The sequence below is a fragment of the Vombatus ursinus genome, unplaced genomic scaffold (genome assembly GCF_900497805.2).
Source record: "Vombatus ursinus unplaced genomic scaffold, bare-nosed wombat genome assembly UNPS02014832.1, whole genome shotgun sequence".
In the NCBI taxonomy this organism is placed as follows: Eukaryota; Metazoa; Chordata; class Mammalia; order Diprotodontia; family Vombatidae; genus Vombatus; species Vombatus ursinus.
In genome coordinates, this window is record NW_020954610.1 from 34,959,800 (window position 1) to 34,981,059 (window position 21,260).

At 35.6% G+C, this 21,260-nt stretch overlaps 1 protein-coding gene across 2 annotated transcripts in view; it reads right to left on the reverse strand.

Annotated features, from left to right (window-relative positions):
* SYK (spleen associated tyrosine kinase) overlaps positions 1–21,260 on the reverse strand; it is a 101,578-nt gene that overhangs the window by 78,317 nt on the left and 2,001 nt on the right. The window lies entirely within an intron of this gene.

A 21,260-nucleotide genomic window follows, 5' to 3' on the forward strand; every position in this document is an offset into this window, starting at 1 on the left:
TGTGGTATGTGAATGTCATGGAATACTATTGTGCAATAAGAAATGATGAACAGGCATTTTTCAGAAAAGCCTGGAAAGACTTGTATGAACTGATGCAAAGTGAAATGAGCAGAACCAGAAAAACATTGCACACAATATCAGCAACACTGTGTGATAATCAACTATGAATGACTCAGCTCTTCTCAGCAACACAATCATCTAAGACAAGTATAAAAAACTCATGAAAGAAAATGCTATCCACATCCAAATAAAGAACTCATGGACTCTGAATGCAGATCAAAGCATACTTTTTCACTTACTTTATGCTTTCTTGTATTTTTTATTTGTTTCTTCTTTTACAACGGTGACTAATATGGAAATGTTTTTTTTACATGATAGCACAAGTATAAAAATATCAAACTGCCTACCATTTTCAGAAGACAGGGAAGGAAGAGAGGGAGAAAAATTTGGAACTCAAAATCTTGTAAAAATGAATGCTAAAAATTTTCTTGACATGTAACTGGTGAAAAAATAAAATACTATAAAAATTTTTAAAAAATAAATAAATCCTACAGGGTGAGAAATGGATATTTAATGAAATAGAGCACTTCCAAGCATTCCTGATAAAAGAGTAGAATTGTGTAGAACATCTGAAGTTCAAACACAAGAGTCAAGAGAATATAAAAATGTAAATAGGAACAGTGATAAAGGATTAAATGAGGATAAATTGCTTACATTCTAATGTTGGGACACAATATGTGTCAATAAATTTGCTGATTGATTAATCAGCAAACATTTTTAAGCATCTACTACCTGTCAGGCACTGTGGTAAGCATTGGTGCTAAGCACTTTTACTAAGCATCTGAACCCTAACATCAAAACATCACAGAAGAAGTCTAATTAAACAGGTCTGAGAGTTCTGTTACATAATGATGGTCTTAAGAGAAGAATCAGAAGAGATGGGAAAAGGAACATGTGGGCTCAGGGAGGAATGGAAAGGAAGTTTAAAGAAAATTTTCTCTAGTAATGAGGATATGCAAGTAGACACCTATAAGAAGAATATGTACAAGATTGGCTGAGACTTGAATCTTACTCTCTTCTGAAGTGGTAAAAGGAGGGAAGAGCATACATACATACATACATATACATACACACATTCATTTCACTCAATAGGGAAATAGGAAGGAAAAGACAGAAGAGAGAAGGGGGATTGGAGGAAAGATTGATTATGAGATCAATTAATCCTCAGGAAAAAAAACTCTAATTAAAAATGTACAAAAAGTACAGTTATTTTTGAGGTGGCAAAGAATAGAAATCTGAGGAAGTGCCCATCAACTGAAAAAATGGCTAAATTCTGTTATATGAATATAATGGAATACTATTGTTCTATAAGAGATGATTAAAGAAAACTGAGAAGACCTGTATAAACTGATACAGAGTGAAGTGAAAAAAGCCAGGAAAAGAATTATAGAATGACAATAAACAACTTTTAAGGTATTAGGAAATCTAATCAGTGTAATGACCACCACCATTTCAAACAATGAACATACTGCTCACTTTCTGATAGAGAAGTGAAGTATGTAGAGTGCAGAATGATATCTACCTATTCACATATGTATATATAACTAAGTGAATATAAATGTATGTGTGGGTGTGGGTGTGGGTGTGGGTGACTCAAGACCCTAAGCCCATCAAAATGAAATGCTTCCTTTATTGTTGAAAATCAATGCCTTATGTTAGCATGAGAAGCAGAATAGAGTTGGAGAACTCTGGCCTCTTAGGACTTTCTCTGAAACTCTTCAGTGTCTTTGGGCTTTGGATGCTGTTGGCTTCCAGCTTTGACTATCCCAGCTAGCTGTATTAGAGACTTTAGGGAACTTCCCCTTAAGTGAGATCTAGGACTCTTTCTCTCTTATGGTTAGCTGAGTTACCTCACTCTCAATGGAAAAACTCTTTCATTCTGTATTATCTGGTATATATTTGCCTATGTGTACATTCTCTGTTTTCTGTTAAGCTACTGATTGGGATAAAGGAGTTTCTTTGCTTCCTGATATGTGTATTCATTGTGGAACTGGCAGGACCTCCCTTCTCCATTAATAAACAGTAATCAGAAGTTTGGCCTGAACCTGAAAATACATCCCTGGATTAACAATATTTCAGGGAGTAGATAGATATAATTCTATCCCAGTATACTCTCTGTATGAGGAAAACAGTGGCTAAGTTTCAGCCCCAATCTCTTATTTCTCCTCCTGGCAAGAATTAAAATCTTCCTTGGAGAAGGATGGGGAGAAAAGAGGCTAGATCTGTCTTTTCTGCTTCCCTTTGAGCCCTCATGCTATATGCGGGGAGGCATCACTCATTATATATGTGTATGTGTGTGTGTGTATAAAATATGTGTGTATGCATATATGTATATGCATATACACATCTATACATGTATCAGTATGTATACACACACATAAATGTATTTCCACATCCAGTTATGTATACATGTATTTTTCCTCCTTTGACCAGTCCAGATGAGAATGAGATTCAAATGCCAATGTGTATGTATGTGTGGGTGTGGATGTGTGTGTAATATATACACATTTCTAAATTTATGGCTTTTTTTGTTCTCAATTGTAGTAAAAGATAGGGATAAAAGGGAGAGAAAGCAGATTTTTGATGATTAAAAAATTTAAGATAAATCAATTAACTTTAAAAAGAAGAAGAGGAGAGTGCAGAGTTGAATAGATTCACCAGGGGATCATGATGGGGAAGGGAAAAAAAGGATATGGATAGTGCAAGGGTGCTGACTTGGAAAGAACTGAGGGGGATAGAAATAGAAGGTGGTTGTGAGGATCAGTTAGGAATTGAAAAGCAGAAGAAGAAATAGAGTGATAACAGATTATGATCTGATAAAGAAAACTCTGAATTCATGGATATGAATGTGGAACACTTGTGGATGATGGCAAGATCAAGAATAAAACTATCTCAGTGTTTATCTTTGGTGGGGGAAGTACTCCTGGGAAATTAGTAAATTGAGGAATTAGAAGGTTAGGGTGTTTGAGGGAGTATCAGTTAAGATGAAATTCCCTAGTATGAGAGCAGGAGTAGGAGAAGAGAGAAAGACTTTGAGCCAGGAACTGAATTCATTGAGAGAGGAAGACAAGTACTTTGGAGGTCTATAGAAAATAGCTACCAGAATCTTGACTGAATGAATATGGATTGAATGAACTTCAAAGGAGAAGAGTTTATTGAATAACAGTAGCAGAGGGTGAGCATGGAAGTGGCAATTGGGAGGAACATGACCAGTGAGTCAGGGGTATGAGTGAAAGTGCAACCTGCACTGGAAGAAAGCTAAGGAGTCAGGAGAGCTAGTGTCATCAAGAGAGAGCCAGGTCTCAGTGAATGCAAAAAGATGGCGGGAACAAGAAAGGAAAATGAAATTTAACAACAAATTCTTATGATCATGTCAAGAGACAAAAAATATTTTATAATTAATTTTAAATGTCAACTGTCACCATTCATCCCTGGTTCCCCAGTGATAGGCATGCAAGGCATCATATGACATAGATTTCTAAAAGTTTCCATTTGCAAGTGCCTCTATGCTATTTTTAGGATCCCACTATCCCATCTCAGGAATTATTTGTTCAAGGAAGTGACCCCATAATCCACCCACACTATAAACAAATGGATCTAGGAAGAGTAATGATTCTTGAATGCCAGCCTCCTAAATAAAGAAAGGAAGATATCAGAGAAAGAAATGTACATAGATGTACTTTTTGAGGCAAGGGCTTAAGTGACTTGCCCAGGGTCACACAGCTAGTAAGTGTCAAGTGTCTGAGGCTGGATTTGAACTCAGGTCTTCCAGACTCTATGGCTGGTGCTTTATCCATTGTGCCACCTAGCTGCCCCCACAGATGTAATTTTAATAAATTAAAAAGCCTCCTTTTTTCACTTCAAAATCTGCAAAATTGGAAGCTATGGGACTAGACTTTGCAGCCCATAATCATTTACTGTTGTTCAGTTGATTCAGTCATGTCATCTCTTCAAGACTGAATTGAGGTTTTTATTGGCAAAGACATTGAAGTGGTTTGCCATTTCCATCTCCAGCTCATTTTACAGATGAGGAAACTGAGGCAAACAGGGATAAGTGACTTGCCCAAGGTCAGACAACTAGTAAGTGTCTGAGGCCAGATTTGAACTCAGGTCTTTCTGACTCCAGGCCCAGTGTTCTTTCCACTGAGCCAGTTACCTGCCTTTCAAAAGTGTTGTTGTTCAGTCATTTAGTCATGTCTGACTCATCACGCCCTCATGGACCATACTGTCCATGAGATTTTCTTGGCAAAGATACTACAGTGGTTTGCCATTTCCTTCTCCAGTGAATTAAGGCAAACAGGTAAGGTGACTTACCCAGGGCCACATAGCTACTAAGTATCTGAGGCTGCATTTTAATTTAGGTCTTCCTGACTCCAGGCCCAGCACTCTACTAAGCCATCTAGCTGCCTAAACATTTATTAAGCACCTACTATTTGTTAGACATTGTGCTAACCTCTGAGGATACAAAGAAAAGCAAAAGACAGTCCCTGCTCCCAAAGAGTTAAATTTAATGGAAAAGAAAACAAACAAACAACAACATACAAATAAGATACACGAAGAATAAATTGGGGAAATAACACCCTGAACTACCCATATCACTCAATTTCAAAATTTCTTTTTGATCTACATGGTTTGGTTGGATCAAGTCAAGATTATTTAACTATGCAGGGGTAATTGTGGAAGGAAGTAAAATAGACAACAACTACATTGCAGAGAAAAAGTCATTGCATAACTGAAGAGAAATTAACTTCATATGGGAATCTCATTAATCCCAACTGATTATATTGCCCAGCGTTAAAAGCCTTGGCCTGAGAGGAGCTGGAAACCAAGGTTTGGGGAAATAAAGGATTTTAGACCATGGAAATGAAGATTGTGTTTCATTACCCCAAAGAGAGGGTGCCCTCAGTGAAGAAATGTCATCATCATGTCATCATCAAAGGAGTCAAGAAGTATCATTTCTAATATCCAGAATGAAGGGGAAACGATCTCTGCCCTTGGCTAATAAAATAATGTGGAACCTTGGGTAAATAGATTCTCCTGGGATTAAATATATCAAAAAGGTAACAAGTTTTTAAGGCTGCTTGATGAGATATGCTGAGCATGTTGTACCAAGCAGCTAACAATACAAAATAGCTTGAACTAGAATAAGTCATGATGGTCCCAATCAAAGAATGTAACGAGGTGGGTTAGGGTTCTAAGTGCTAGGGCTGCAAAGACAGGTAAAAACTATCTCTGCCCTTGAGAAACTCAATTCTTATGGGGAAACAATATGGAAATAAGTAGGTGTTTACTAGGTATATACTCAGTAGATGGGGAAAGTACTTATAGTTATTTCTTGTAAATAACAGCTTATAAGGTTTTGTCTTCCATTTTGTCATTCTGTTTGGTTGCATTGAAATTTTTAATTCATTCACAATTAAAGTTATGATTGTTTGGCTTGTGGCTTTTCTCTATTTTTTTGTTTAGTAATGCTTTCTCCATTTGTTCCCTTTTTTACATCCCATGATAACCATCCCTTGCTCTTCACAATGTGTATCCTTCATGCTAATCTTGCTCTTTAAAAACAAACAAAAGCCTCTAAACACATGGTAATTGAACGCATTATTTATTCTTTGCTTGATAGTTGCACTTCCTTAGCTTTCATGAGTTTCTATCATTTGGATGTTGTTAAACTTAATAATCTGCTCACATTTTGATAAGGAATTACTGAAATGACTTTTTTTGTTAGATGCCCATCTTTTTCATGGATGTTAGGCTTTGTAGGGTTGCAGCATAAGATACTTTGCTTCTAACAACATATTCCATCCCTTTTTTCAACTTCTCACAGAAATGAAGAAATACTATTTTATTTGTATTTCATCTCTCTCTTATTGGATGATCTTTTTTCTGAGCATTAGTGATATTTGTTGTTTGTCACTAGAATTGCTGAGTTTGACTATTATGAGTCAGATTTTGAAGTATAAGGTTTTTTTTTTTCTGAAGTCACATGAGTCTTTAATAAATGCTTTGTCTTTATTCAGAAGAACCAGGCAAATTTGTTGTATTATTTCCTGCATTATGGTATTCAAGTTTTGAGAGGTTTGGGTTACATGTTTCTTGGAATATCTATGATCTCTAAGCTGTCTCCCTGTACACTGTCTTCAAGGTTGTATGATTTGGCTTGTATCGAATTCATTAATTCTTTTTTTCACTTATAATTTCTTTTATACTTTTATTCATACCTTTTGTTTTTGTTGTTTGGTCATTTTTCAGTTATGTCTCATTTTACAGATGAGGAACTGAGGCAAGCAGGATTAAGTGACATGCTTAGGGTCACATGGCTGTAAGTATCTGAGACCACATTTAAACTCACAAGGATGAGTCTTCCTGACTCCAGGCCTTCTGCTCTGTCCACTGTGCCACCTAGCTTTTGTTTTTACATCATATTTATTTATAAATAGGACAGCTAGGTGACAGAGTGAATAGAGCACCAGGCCTGGATTCAAGAGGATCTGAGTTCAAATCAAGCCCTAGACACTTAACTGGCTGTGTGATCTTGGGCGAGTCATTTAACCCCACTTGCCTCAATTTCTTCCTCATCTGTAAAATGAGCTGGAGAAGGAAGTGGCAAACCACTCCAGTATCTTTGCCAAGAAAACCCCAAATGAGGTCACAAAGAGTCAGACATGACTGAAATGACTGGACAACAAAAACAGCATTTCTATATATGACTCCTATACTCAATCCAATGAGTCTTACCTTATAACAAAGAGAAGTAGTTACATAGAACTAATGGACAAAGCAACTATAACTGCATCTACAATATTCAGCACCCAAAATTCCCCACCTCTTCTCTTGAAAGAAAGGAGGTACATTTTTCTTCATTTCTTCTCAGTCAAGACTATTCATTAACATTAGAAAAGGTTCAGCATTATTATAATTATATATATATAAAGTGTTCAAAATTTTTCAAAAATTTTTCTCTAATATAGTGAGTTTTAGAATTCTGAATTGAGAGGTAAAAGTTCTGATCTATATTCAAATCTAATTTTTTTTTATTTTACAAATTTCTTTTCTCTTTAGATACATTCCAGATTTTTTTTACTATTCTATACTATATTGGGAGTCCACAGGGCTCTGTATTTCATCAGACATTGGCTCACTTTTCTTGGCCTTATTATGTTTAGCAGAGTTTTGTTTAAAAAAAAAGTTGTGTATAGTATCAATTCACCATTTCAAATGTAGTTCTCTTTCAGTTCTTTTTTTATATAGGGAAATGTTCACATCTGTTAATGTTTGTCAAGTTCATAATGAAAAAGAAACAGTCTCTTGGAGGATTTACTATTCATCTTTCCTTTTGCTTTTAGTATGCTTTATGTTGATTCATCTACTTAGGTTCTGGGTTTTTTCTCTTGAAATGTCTGATGTTAAAACCTTTTTTGGCTTTGTTTGTTCTCTTTGTATTTTCCTATGGTGGGTTCCAGCATGGTCTACAAAGCTGTCTCAGTTTCCTTATAATAGGGGATACAGGTTTTCCTACCTTGGGTCCCTGCCCTGAGTAGCCTCTGGAGAGAAAGGACTAGCCTCAGCTGATTTAATTCTTTTCCACTCAGGCCAAGAGCAGTTACCCATACTATACTATATATATCTATCTAGCTTTCTCATTCCATTCCATATTTGCTGATTTGAGAGAGCATCTGCTGCTTTTTGCAGGACAAAGGAAGAGTGGTAAGAGGTACATTTCACACAGAAACATGCAGCTTTGGTAGGGGGGGAGCCTATAACCTAGGGCCAAGCTCCAATAAAAAGACACCATATTTTCAGCTTTGAAATATATATACATATATATGTATATATATTTTCAACTTCTCACAGTATTTTCAAACTAAGAAATTAGGCATTATTGAGGTAATTTTTTTCTGTTTATAAATTAATTTGAACTGTTATTTTGAAATCTGTTATAACTGATTACAAGTAAAACAAGCAGTATTTTTCTTCATTCATATATTTAAAAGAAATATTATGTAGCCAAGAGGTATTCAAGGTTTACTTAAGACAGTAACTCTTAGTGGAACCAAGAGGACACTTAGTGAGGGTGGTGCATTAAAGGCAATTCAGCTGAACTCTCCCAACATTGCTATCCAAACAACATTAAAATCATGCCTCAAAACAAATTTAGGGTGACAGAGCCAACAAAAGATCAGAGTGAGACTCTTTTCTAGCCTAAGACAACTTAGGAGGTCAGCAGGAGAGGTCTCTGACACAATGGTGGGTGCAGGCCCAGAGCACAGCAGGAGCACCAGTGGTGGGCCTTGAAGGCATCCCAAAAGCAGCAGCAATAGCAGCAGCTTCAAGAGCTCAAAGCCCAGAGATAATAAGGGGGTGAGGACAACTGGTCAGAAAGAGATTCCAGGGGACCCTTTTCTGGCACTGGGTGTAGCTGGCACTGATTGGCAAGTCTTTTGCTGATAAGCAATTCTAGGTCATAATTCCAGGATGGAGAGGAATGATTCTGTCCAGTCAATAGGAAGCAGGAGCCCTAATCACAGTTTTAGGGCCAAGAGAAGCACTAGCACTTGTAGCTGAAGGGGAGCAAGGGCTGTTCCTTGATAAAGACCAGAGTGCAAACAAGGAGAGTAGTGACCACACCACTCTCAAGATAATGCCATCTTGGAAGCACCAAAAACCTGCAGACCACCAGAACTATCTCTGAACAGACGGAAAAGTCCAAAGCTTAGCACTGTGCCTCCCCACTAATAGGTGAGCAAAGCCCACTTTAATATAAAGTTCAAAGTGAAGAAACAGTCTGGGAAGATGAGCAAACAACAATAAAAGATCCTAACTGAAAAAAAAAACTACTATGGTAACAGGGAAGACCAAGTCATAAACTTAAAGGACAACAATGTGAAAACAGTTATAAGCAAAGCCTCGAAGGAAAATGCTCATTGAACCCAAGACCAGCAAAAATTCCTGGAAGAGTTGAAGAAAGAGATGAATGGTAGAGGAAAAATAGGGAAAAGAATTGAGAATGATGCAGGAAATTTATGAAAAGAGAATCAGTAAATTGGTAAAAAGAGCTTAGGAAAAGCTTGGTAAAAGAGGCAAAAAAATACTGAAGAAAATATTACCTTGAAAAACAAAATTGGTGGGAGTTCTGAAAGTCAAGATGCCTGAGTAAACAGTAAATTACCATAACTCTCCTTTAGTCACCCCCAAATAATCATAAAATTGCTCCCCAAAATAAATCCTGGAACCAGCAAAATGGCAGCATGAAACAATCTTTTAGCCCAAGAAAGTTGGGAGGTCACCGAGAAAGGTCTGTCTCACTTGGGTAAAAGGGGAGCATAGTCCAAGACAGGAAGCATCCCAGCAAGCCAGCAGCAAGCTTCACTTCAGCAAGCCAGTGGGAGATCATAAGCCCCATTGCAGTGAAGCAAGCAAATGCCAACACCAGGACCCAACATGTGCCTCAGCCTAGCCAGGGGAATTGACAGACTCCAGCTCCAAGACCACCATGTGCTTCAGTGTAGCCCCAGAGAAACACAGAAACACTCACTGCCCTCACCACAGCACAGACATTACTACTAGGACTCAGGTTCAGCATCAGATAAGCTGCCAGACACCTACAGCCTCCAGCAGTGCCAGCCATCCCTTTTATATAATTATACATGCATATATACATATATATATATACACACACATATATATATGGAGCTTGAAGATCATATGAGAGAGGTAGAAGAAACATTGGGGGGGGATGTTACAAGAGAATTTTGAAAAAAAAAGAGTCAACAGCCTAGAAAAAGAAAACAACTGTTTAAAAAGTAGAATTGGCCAAATGGAAAAGAAGATACAAAAATGCACTGAAGAAAACAACCCTTTATTATGCCCAAAGGGCTATAAAGCTGCACACCCTTTGATCAAGCAATACCACTACTAGGTCTGTATCCCAAAGAGATAGGAAAGGACTGACAAAAATGTTTATAACAGCTCTTTTTGTGGTGGCAAAGAACTGGAAATTGAAGGGATGCCCATCAGCTGGGGAATGGCCAAACAAGCTGTGGCATATGAATGTCATGGAATACTATTGTACAATGTGAAATGATGAACAGAAAGATTTCAGAAAAACCTGGAAAGACTTATATGAATTGATGCAAAGTGGAGAACACTGTGTGCAGTATCAGCAATATTGTGCAATGATCAACTATGAATGACTCAGTTCTTCTCAGCAACATATTGATCTTTGTGTGTGTGTTTTGATCTGTTTCTTCTTTCACAACTGTGACTAATATGGCAATATGTTTTACATGATAGCACCTGCAGAATTTATATCAAATTGCCTACTGTTTTAGGAAGAGGGGAGAGGAGGGAGGGAGGAAAATTTGGAACTCAAAATCTTGTAAAAATGAATGTTAAAAATTGTCTTACATGTATTTGGGAAAAATACTATTTAAAAAATAAATAAAAACATAATTGGTCTAATAATAGTAAAAGAGGCATAATAATTCACTGAAGAAAAGAACTATTTAAAAGCAAAATTTACCAAATGGAAAAAGAAGTACAAGAACTCACTGAAGAAATTAGAATTGGGCAAGTGGAAGCTAATGACTCCATGAGACATTAAGAAACAATAAAACAAAGTCAAAGTAATGGGGGAAAAAGGAAGCAAATGTGAAGTATCTCACTGGACAAACAACTGACCTAGAAAATAGATAGAAGAGAGATAATTTAACAGTCCTTGGACTACCTAAAAAGCAGTGACCAAAAATAGAACCTAGACATCATCTTTCAAGAAATTATCAATGAAAACTGCTCATGTATTTTATATCCACAAGGCAAAATGGAAATTGAAAGAATTCATTCATTATCTCCTGAAAGAAATCCCAAAACGAAAACTCTCAAGAATATTATAGCCAAATTCCAAAACTCCCAGGTTAAGGAGAAAGTACTTCAAGCATCCAGAGAGAAACAATTCAAATATCATGGAGCCACAGTCAGGATGACACAAGATTTAGCAGCTTCCATGTCAAAGGAGCAGAAGGTACAGATTATGATATGGAGGAGGGTAACCAAGAATTGTAACTAAGAATCACCTACCTAGCAAAACTCCCTGGGGGGAGGAATGGTCATTCAATGAAATAGAGGACTTGCAATATTCCTGATGAAAAGACCAGAGCTACATAGAAAATTTGACATTCAAACAGAAGACTCAAGAGAAACATAAAAAGGTAAACATGAAAGAGTGATCACAAGGGACTCAATAGCATTAAACTGTTTATATTTCTTTATGGAAAAGTAATATGTGTAACTCCAAAGAACTTTATCATTATTAAGATAGGTAGAAGAAGTCCACATAGAACTGTGAGTCGATTATGTTGGGATGATGTCAAAAAAAAAGTAGGCATGAGAAAGTTCATTTGATAAAGACTTCATTTCTCAAATATATACTGAGTATAGAAGTGTGTCAAATGTATAAAAAATAAGAGCCATTCCTCAATTGATAAATGGTCAAAGGATATGAACATGCAATTGTCAGAATAAGAAATCAAAGCTATCTATAGTCATATGAAAAAATTCTCTGTCACTATTGATTGAAAAAAGGCAAATTAAAACAACTTTGACCACATCACACTTATCAGAAATGACAAATGTTAGAGGAGATAAAGGAGAGTAGGTATATTAATAAACTTTTGGTGGAGTGGTATGCTGTAAGTGCTATAAAACTATGCATACCCTTTGGTCTAGCAATATCACTACTAGGACTATACCCCAAAGAGATAAAAGAAAAAGAGAAAGGATCTATATTTACAAAAATATTTTTAACAGCTCTTTTTTTGTGGTGGCAAAGAATGGTAAATTGAGGGGATACTCATCAATTGAAGAATGGCTGAACAAGTTGTGGCATATGATTGTGAAGGAGTGCTATTGTGCAATAAGAAATGACAAGGAAGGTGGCTTCAGAAAAAACAAGGAAGACCTATATACTATTCCTATATACTGTTGCACAGTAAAGTGAGAAGAACTGGGAGATTATTGTGCACTGTAACAGAACTGTTGTAATGATGATCAACTGTGAAAGATTTGGCTACTCTGATCAATACAATGAACCAAGAAAATTCCAGGGAACTCATGATGAAAAAATGCTACCCACCTCCAGAGAGAGAACTGATATACTTAAAGTATAAAGTATAAATTTCTTATTTTTTTGGCTTTTTTTGCAATATGGTTAATATGAAAATTATTTTACATGATTTCACATGTATAATTGATATATTATTTGCTTTCTCAGTGGATGAGGGAGTGGTGAGAGAGACAGAGAGAATCCACAACTCAAAAATTTCTTTTAGTGTTTTGCATGACTACACATGTATAACCTGTATCAAGTTGCTTGCCTTCTCAGTGAGGGTGGGTAGGGAGGGTGGAAGGGAAAAAATTTGGAACCAAAGTCTTAAAAAACAAATGTTAAAAATTGTTTTTACATGCAACTGGGACATAAGATATACAGTCAATGGAGTATAGAAATCTATCCTGCCCTGAAGGAAAATAGAAGGGAAAGGAGATAAGAGAAAGGGGAGTGATAGAAGGGAGGGCAGATCAGGGGAAGGGGTATTCAGAATGCACCCTGTTTTGGGGTCAGGGAGGGGAGATATGGGGAGAAAATTTGGAACTCAATCTTGTGGAAGTGAATGTTGAAAACTAAAAATAAATTAATTATTTTAAAAAAGAAATTATCCAACCCCCAAAAAAATTCCTTTAAAAGAATGTTAAAATAAATAAATTTTTTTTAAAAAATAAAAAAGACAGTAACTGTTCTTATCAGTCAGTACATAAATCAACAAGCATTTACTATGCACCTGGCACTATCTAGGTGCTTGGGACCAAAAAAAAAATGGAACTCAAGGAATTTATATTATACCAGAAGAAACATTTACACATAATACATATAAAGAAATACAAGTTATTTCAGAAAGAGAATTTTCTTTTTTGCATTAGAATATTATTTTGATACTAAAATAATACTTCATTTTAATGGGAATGGAAAGGGTTCAGAGAAGAGCCTGAATAACTCAGGATAAAATCCCACTTCATATATATTAAGACAAACAGCCATAGATTGGAAATTTCAAAAAGGTAGAGCTCATGTACTTTTTAAGTTGTTTTGTACAAAGTACATGCCATTAGATGCTTAATAAATGTGTTTTTATAAAAGAGTGAGAAGAAAAAGAATCTAACCCAAGACTCTGAATTCAGGATTTTTAGAGTAAAATTGAAGCCCTGAGTACTAAAAACACAAAGTCTGAACAAAAGAGTCATGCTCTGAAGTATTCTTTTTAATACAACTTTCCTTTTCATAGTACACCATCCATAGTCCTATCAGGAGTGTCTGGCATCTTTGAGATGGCAAATCTAGTCATTCCACAACCCTTAAATCCACGTATATTGTTCTTTTCCAAATTTTTGCCCCTTGATCCATGACCTATGAAGAGTCTGAGTGTTTAGGGTCAGAATGCCAAAATCTCAACTTTTATATGTAGTGGGAGCATTGAGGATAGGGTTGAACAACATAAAGCTGTATTGTTCAGGAAGTGGGTTCTCTGGCCACATCCTGGCTAAGTTCAATCTGATCAAAGTTGGTGCCTCTTGAAATGCTTGGCCACTTGGTAACTGCTTAGCCTTGTAGCTTCAGAGGACACAAAATAAGAGGTCTCTACTCATGAGACACTAGTACTGGGGGTGGATGAATTGGGATAGGAGTCACCTAAGGGCTTATGTAGGGGATAAAATTTGAATGGAACTTTAAAAGAAGATATTGGTTTTACAAGGCAGAGGTAAAGAGAGAGTGCTTTCCAAAAATGGGCATTTGAATCCAGAGGTGGAATGCTATTACTGAAGATTAGCAAAAAGGCTAGTTTAAATGAACTGTACAGTGTGTGAAAGAGCAGTAATCTGTAATAAACTTTGTAAGCTAGGCTGGAGCCAATCGGAAGGGCTTTAAATGTTCAACAGAGAAGTTTGTATTTTACCTTAGAGCCAATAGTAGGCTTGTTTTTTTTGTTGTTGTTTTGTTTTGTTTAATTTTTTAGTTTTTTGGTCAAGACCTGGGCTTTAAGAATATCACTTGAAAGTTGTGTGAAGGATGGATTGGAGAAGGGAGAGAGTGGAGGCAAAGTGATCAAATAGGATGGTATTGTAACAGTCCAGATGAGAGGTAATGAGGAACTATGTTGATAGTTATGTAAATAGAGAAAAGGGGATGAATTTGAGAGATGTTACAGAGTCAGAATTGGCAAGTATTGATAATTCATAAGATAAAGAGTTTATACTCTGAAGTTGTACAACCTTGATGAATGAAGTAGGGATATTAGGAAGAAAGGAGGATTTGGGGGAGAAAAATAATGAGTCTTGTTTTGCATATATCGAATTTGTGATGCCTCTAAGACTGGAAATGTCTAACAAGCAGTTGGTAACACAAAACCAGAACTCAGGAGAAAAACTTTTTTTTTATCTTACCAGAGTGTTAGCTACTCTATTTCCCTTCTACTCTGCTCCTTCCCTTTTATTCATTGTCTTTTTCCAATAGAATGTAAACTCCTGAGGCACAGCCAAGGTGGCAAAGAGAAGCCAGGAAGTTGCCTGAGCTCTCCCCAGCTTCCCTCACAAACAACATTAAATCAAGCTTCTAAATAGATTCTGGAGGGACAGAATCACAAAAAGACAGAGTGAAACAACTCTCCCGCTTAAGATAACTTAGGACTTCAGGAAAGGTCTGTCTCACTTGGGCAAAATGGGAGTGCAGAAGATGTCCAGGAAAGCCAGAAAGAGGCTCTTAGCCACAGCACAAATCAACATCTGAGGCTCCTCAATCCTGGCTCAGCAGGCTAGTGGCACAGCAGGGAAGCTATGAGACCTCCAGCTCTAGCACAAAAGGCAAATTCCCAGCCACAGAAGCCTGGCACAGCAGGAGTTATTATGCTGGACCACCCCAGTGCACTGGGCAAGCCATGAGATCCTGAGACCCTGGCACAGAAAGTCAGTGACCAGACCCCCAATCCCCAGCATAAGAAGCTTGGGCAATGTCCCCTGTGCCCCAGAAGCAGAGCTCAACTTTTAAAAATGAGCAAAAAGTCAAAAAGAGCCTTGATCATAGAAGATACTATGGCAACAGAGAAGACCAAAACAGAAATTCAGAAGGACAACAATGTCAAAATGCCTACATGAGAAGCCTCAAAGGTGAATATGAATTGGTCTCAAGAACAAGAAGTCCTCTTGGAAAACCACCAAAAGGATTTAAAAAATCAAGTAAGAGAGGTAGAAGGAAAATTGAGAAAACAAATGAGAGTTGTACAGGAGAATTATGGAAAAAAGAGACAACAGCTTGAAAAAGGAAGCACAAAAATTGACTAAAAACAAAACAAAACAAAACAAATCCTTAAAAATAGAATTGGCCAAATGGAAAAAAAAAAATCTGCCAAAGAAAATAATTCCTTTAAAAGTAGAACTGGCCAAATGGACAAAGAGGTACAAAAGCTAACTGTAAAAAAAACTTCTTAAAAATTAGAATTGGACAAGTGGAAGCTAATGACTCCATGAGACATGAAGAATCAGTCAAACAAAACCAAAAGAATGAAAAAATAGAAGAAAATGTAAAATACCACATTGGCAAAGCAACTGACCTGGAAAATAGATCCAGGAGAGATAATTTAAGAATTATTGGACTACCTGAAATCAAGGATCAAAAATGGATCCTGTACAACATCTTTCAAGAAAGGAAAAACTGCTCCAATATCCAAGAACAAGAGGGTAAAGTAGTTGTTGAAAGAATCCCCCTGGGGCAGCTAGGTGGTGCAGTGGATAGAGCTCCAGTCTTAGAGTCAGGAGGATCTGAGTTCAAATCCAAACTCAGACACTTGACACTTACTAGCTGTGTGACCTTGGGCAAGTCACTTAACCCCAATTGTCTCACCAAAAAAGAAAAAAAAAAAAGAAAGAATCCCCCAATCACATCCTGAAAGAGATCCCAAAATGAAAACATCAAGGAATATTATAGCCAAATTCCAGGATTATCAGGTCAAGAAAAAAATACTATAAGCAGCCAGAAACAATTCAAATATCAAGAAGCCACAGTCAGGTTTACACAGGAATTAGCAGCTTTTGCATTAAAGCATTAGAGGGCTTGAAATATGATATTCCAGAAGGCAAAGGAGCTTAGATTACCATCAAGAATGAATTACCAAACAAAACTGAGCATAATCTTTCAGGGGAGGAGATGGACATTCAATGAAATAGGGGACTTTTAAACTTTCCTGATGAAAAGACCAAAGCTGAACAGAAAATTTGATCTTCAAACACAAGACAAAAAAAAACAAACAAGAAAGAAAAAACCACAACTGTTTACATCCCTACAATGGAAGATGGTACTTCTAACTCTTGAGAACTGTATCTCTATTAGGGCATTTAAAAGTATACATAGACAGAGGGGGTGGGTATAAGTTGACTTTGTGATAATCTATAAAAATAATTAAGGGGTGAAAAAAGAATTGTACTGGGAGAAGAGGAAAGAGAGAGGCAGAATAGGATAAATTATATCATGTGAAGAGGCACAAAAGACCAATTACAGTAGAGGGTAAGAAGGGAGGGCATGAGCATTGTTTGAACCTTACACTCATCAGATTTGGCTCAAAGGGGCAATAACACACATTCAGTTGGGTGTAGAAATTTACCTTACCCTATATGGAAGTAGAAGGGGAAAGGGGAGAGAAAAGGGGGGCTGACAGGTGAGGAGGGACAGGATGAAAGGAGAGAGAAAAGTATAAATAGGGGTAAATATAGGATGGAGAGAAACAAATAAGTAATCATAACTGTGGATATGAATGTGATGGACTCTTCCATAAAGTGGAAGTGGATAGCAAAGTGGATCAAAAACCAGAATCCCACAATATGGTTTTTACAAGAAATACACCTGAAGTAGAGAGAAATACACAGAGTAAAGGTAAGGAGTTGAGTAGAATCTATTATGCTTCAACTGAAGTAAAAAAAAAAAAAAGAGCAGGGATAGCAATCCTGATCCCACATAAAACAAAAGCAAATATAGACTTAATTAAAAGAGATAAGGAAGAAAACTGCATCTTCCTAAAAGATGCCATAGAATGTGAAGTAATTATCAATTGTAAATGTATATGCACTAAGTGGTATAGCATCCAAATCCTTAGAGAAGTTAAATAAGTTATAGGAAAAAAATAGACAGCAAAACTATACTAGTCAGGAACCTCAACCCCTCTCAGAACTAGATAAATCTAACCACAAAACAAACAAGAAAGAAGTTAATGAGGTGAATAGAATTTTAGAAAAGTCAGATATGAGAGACCTCTGGAGAAAACTGAATGGAGATACAAAGGAATATACCATTTCCTCAGTAATACATGGCACCTACACAAAAATTGACCATGTATTATGGGATAAAAACCTCACAATCAAATGCAGAAAGGCAGAAATATTAAATGCATCCTTTTTAGATCATGAGGCAATAAAAATTGTATGTAATAAAGTGCCATGGAAAGACTAAAAATTAATTGTAAACTAAATAATCTATAATAAAGAATGAGTGAGTCAAAGAAGAAATCATAGAAACAATAATTTCATCAAAGAGAATGGCAATAATGAGACAATATACCAAAACTAATGGGATGCAGCCAAAACAATTCTTAGGGGAAATTTTATATCTCTAAATGCTTACGTAAATAAAATAGAGAAAGAGGAGATCAATGAATTGGGCAAGCAACTAAAAAAGCTAGAAAAAGAACAAATTAAGACTCCCCAAGTAAATACCAAATTAGACATTCTGAAAATCAAAGGAAAGATTAATAAAATTAAAAGTATGAAAGTTACTGAACTAATAAATGAAACTAAGATCTAGTTTTATAAAAAAAAAACAAAATAGATAAAATTTCAGTTAATTTGATTTAAAAAAAGAAAAAAGAGAACCAAATTCCCAGTATCAAAAATGAAAAGGGAGAACTCACCACTAATGAAGAGGAAATTAAAACAATAATTATGAGCTCTTTTACTCAGCTGTATGCCAATAAACCTGGCAATCTAAGTGAAATGGATGAATATTTACAAAAATATAAATTGCTCAGATTAAAGAAGAGGAAATAAAATACTTAAATAACTCCATTTTAGACAAAGAAATTAAACAAGGCATCAATGAACTCCCTAAGAAAAAATCTCCAAGACTAGATGGATTTACAAGTGAATTCTACCAAACATTTAAAGAACAAGTAATTTCAATACTAATATAAACTCTTTGGGAAAATAGGCAAAGGAGTCTTACCAAATTCTGTTAATGACATAAATGTGGTGCTGATACTTAAACTAGGAAGAGCAAAACCAGAGAAAGAAAATTATGGACCAATTTCCCTAATGAATATACATGCAAAAAATTAAATTAAATATTAGCAAAGGGATTACAGCAACTTATCTCAAGGATAACACACTATGACTGGGTGGGAGTTATACCAGGAATACAGGGCTGGTTCAATATTAGTAAAACTATGAACATAATTGACTATATCAAGAACAAAATTAACAGAAATCATAGAATTATCTCAATAGATACTGAAAAAGGAATCAATGGAATTTTCTTTAAAATGGTAAGTAGCATCTATCTAAAACCATCAGCAAGCATGATATGTAATGGGGATAAGCTAGAAACATTTTCAATAAGATCAGGGGTGAAACAAGGATGTCCATTATCACGACTGTTATTCAATATTGTAGTAGAATTGTTAGCTTTAGCAAAAAGAGAAGAAAAAGAAATTGAAGGAATTAGAATAGGTAATGAGGAAATAAAACTATCACTCTTTGCAGATGATAGGATGGTATACTTGGAGAATCCTAGAGCATCAACTAAAAACTACTTGAAATAATTAACAAGTTAAACAAAGTGCTAGCATATAAAATGTGCCCACACAAATCAATGACATTTGTATACATTACTAACAAAGCCCAGCAGCAAGAGCTGGAAAGAGAAATTCCATTTAAAGTAACTGTAAACAATATAAAATATTTGGGTGTCTAACTGCTAAGACAAACCCAGGAACTATATGAGCACAATTACAAAATGCTTTGTACACAAATAGAGTCATATCTAAATGATAGGAAAAATATCAATTGCTCATGAGTAGGCCGAGCTAATATAATAAAAATGACAATTCTACCTAAATTAATTTATTTATTTAGTGCCTTACCAAGCAAACAACCAAAAAAATCATTTTATAGAACTAAAAAAAAAATAACAAAATTCATGTGGAATAACAAAAGGTCCAAAATATCAAGGGAATTAATAAAAAAAAATTCAAAGGAAGGTGGCCTTGCTGTATCAAATCTAAAACTATATTATAAAGTGGCAATCATTCAAACCATTTGATACTAAGAAATAGAGTTTTGGATCAGTGAAATAGATTAGGTACATAAGACACAGTAGTAAATGACTATAGTAACCTAATGTTTGATAAACTCAAAGACTCTAGCTTCTGGGATAAGAATTCATTGTTTGACAAAAACTGGTGGGAAAAGTGGAAAACAGTATGGCAGCAAGTAGGCATCAACCAACATCTTACCCTGTAGGCCAAAATAAGGTCAAAATGGATACGTGATTTAGACATAAAGGTTGATATCATAAGCAAATTAGGTGAGCAAGGAATAGTTTACTTGTCAGATCTATGAAGAAAAGAAGAATTTATGATCAAACAAGAGATAGAGAATATTATGAAATGCAAAATGGATAATTTTGATTATATCAAATTTAAAAGATTTTGCACAAGCATAACCAATGCAACCAAGATTAGAAGGGAAGCAGAAAGCTGTGAAACAATTTTTATAGTCAGCATTTCTGATTAAAGCCTCAGTTCTCATATATATAGAGAGAACTAAATCAAATTTATAAAAAAAAAAAAGTCATTCCCCAATTGATAAATGGTCAAAGGATACCAAGAGGCAGTTTTCAGACAAAGAAATTAAAGCTATTTATAATCATAGAAAAAAATGCTCTAAATCACTATTGATTAAAGAAATGAAAATTAAAACAACTTTGAGGTACCACTTTACACCTATCAGATTGGCTAATATAAAGAAAAAAATGATAAATGTTGGAGAAGATATGGGAAAAATGGAACACTAATGCATTGTTGGTGGAGTTGTGAACTGATCCAACCAGTCTAGAAAGCAAATGTGGAGTTATGTCCATAAAGCTATAAAATTGTGCATACACTTTGATCCAGCAGTACCACTACTAGGTCTATATCACAAAGAGATCATAAAAAAGGGAAAAGAAACCACATGTATAAAAATATTTATAGCAGTTCTTTTTGTGGTAGCAAAGAATTGGAAAGTGTGGGGATGCCCATCAATTAGGCAATGACTGAACAAGTTGTTGTATGTGAATGTAATGGAATAGTATTATTCTAAAGTAATGATGAGCAGGCAGATTTCAGAAAAACCTGGAAAGACATGTGAACTGATGCTGAGTGAAATGAGCAGAACCAGGAAAACACTATGCACTGTGCAATCATCAGCTATGATAGACTTAGCTCTTCTCAGCAATCCAATGGTCCAAGATAATTCAAAAAGGCTCATGATGGAAAATGACATCCACATCCAAAGAATTGTGGAATCTGAATGCAGATCAAAGCATACTATTTTCACTTTTTTTTTGCTTTTTGTTTTTTCTTTCTCATGGTTTTTCCCTTTTGTTCTGATTCTTTTTTACAACATGACTAATGTGGAGATATTTTTAACATGATCATACATGTGTATGTATATCAGATTGCTTGCTGTCTTGTGAAAGGGGGAGGGAAAGAAGGGAGGGAAAAACATTTGGAACTCAAAATCTTACAAAAATGAATGTTGAAACTAAATTTTGCATCTCTCTCAACATCTAGCACTGTGTCTTATACACAGAAGGTGCTCAAGTAATGCTCTTTGAGTAGAATAAATTGGAGTTACAGTATGAAAATGACATGCCACAGCAAGAAAATAATAAATTCTAAATATCTCTTAAAATTTTGATATCTGATGGCAAAAAAAGGAAAGTTACCTTTTAAAAACATGACTTGTATCTATTGAAGTCAATAGCTATTTAAATTTCTGCCTATTGGAACACTACCATTTAATATAGATAGATAGATAGATAGATAGATAGATAGATAGATAGATAGATAGAT